Here is a 991-nt window from a genome sequence, read left to right as displayed (position 1 = left end):
TTTAATCAGGAAACCTTTATGAAAAACCCACAGTGCCTTTTAATATCAGAATGGTTAGCACTTCTAACAGAACAAACTGGTTCTCCTTCAGCTACCTCCCATTGATTGAAGCTTTCAGAGAGAAAACATGTTTATATTATGTTATTTTAGTTTCTTGCTCCTTCATCAGGCCTTTTTGTTTTTTAACTAACAAATCTGAGCTGCTTGTGGTAGATTATTGGTGATTATTGAAATGAACTGGCTGGATTTGTGCTTGTAAATCGGCACCTTATTAATAGATTATTTGGACTTTTCATTTGCTTATTTAGGATTCATTCGTTCATACAGGAGTGCGTCTGCTCCTCTCTGTCAGCCCAACAAGACGAAGCTGTAGATCTCACCTTTGGAGGGAATTCGATGTCACCAATCAGGCAAATCACGCAGCACAAGTATGTCCAGGATCTTTTGTAAGTCTACTGATTCTCGAAGTGAGTCAATTTCTCTTTTGTTTGGTTGACAGTAGTTTTCACACTGAAACACTGGTGCTTAGTGGCTTAATGACAAATCAGATGATTTCCCAGTATCATCTCGTTTGCCGTTAGCTTCTCCTGGATGTTAGGTGTCACCGCTTAGAAAATATCTCACACAACAAATAAGTGTTGGCAAGTATTGTTGCACAAACTGCAGCTTGTCCCATATGGTCTAGCGGTTAGGATTCCTGGTTTTCACCCAGGCGGCCTGGGTTTGACTCCCGGTATGGGAACCCCCCCCTTTTTCCTCGAGTTGTTACCCAAATTTGCTGTGCAAGAAACTGCACAATCAGAATCAGAGACACTTTATTTATCCCCAAGGGGCAATTAAGATACAAATAATGACAATGACAATAAAAAGCTCTAAGCCTCTTATTTCAGTGAATATGGCGTCACTTTGGAATAACCTTTGTCGTAAGGTGCTGTTCACCACTCGGTGGGTATAAAGGGGCCCTTAACTGTTCTTTGCTCTGTAGACTGCT

At 40.9% G+C, this 991-nt stretch overlaps 1 non-coding gene across 1 annotated transcript; it reads left to right on the top strand.

Moving 5' to 3' along the window:
• The first annotated feature begins 670 nt into the window (after nt 1–670).
• trnae-uuc lies at nt 671–742 on the top strand. The gene has a single exon. It is a non-coding gene; the product is annotated as a tRNA-Glu (tRNA).
• Nucleotides 743–991: the final 249 nt, after the last annotated feature.

The sequence above is a fragment of the Haplochromis burtoni genome, unplaced genomic scaffold (assembly GCF_018398535.1).
Source record: "Haplochromis burtoni strain Fernald_Lab_line unplaced genomic scaffold, NCSU_Asbu1 Contig_138, whole genome shotgun sequence".
Taxonomy (NCBI): domain Eukaryota; kingdom Metazoa; phylum Chordata; class Actinopteri; order Cichliformes; family Cichlidae; genus Haplochromis; species Haplochromis burtoni.
The sequence above is the reverse complement of the archived record's forward strand: the minus strand, read 5'-3'. Positions and strand labels throughout refer to the sequence as shown.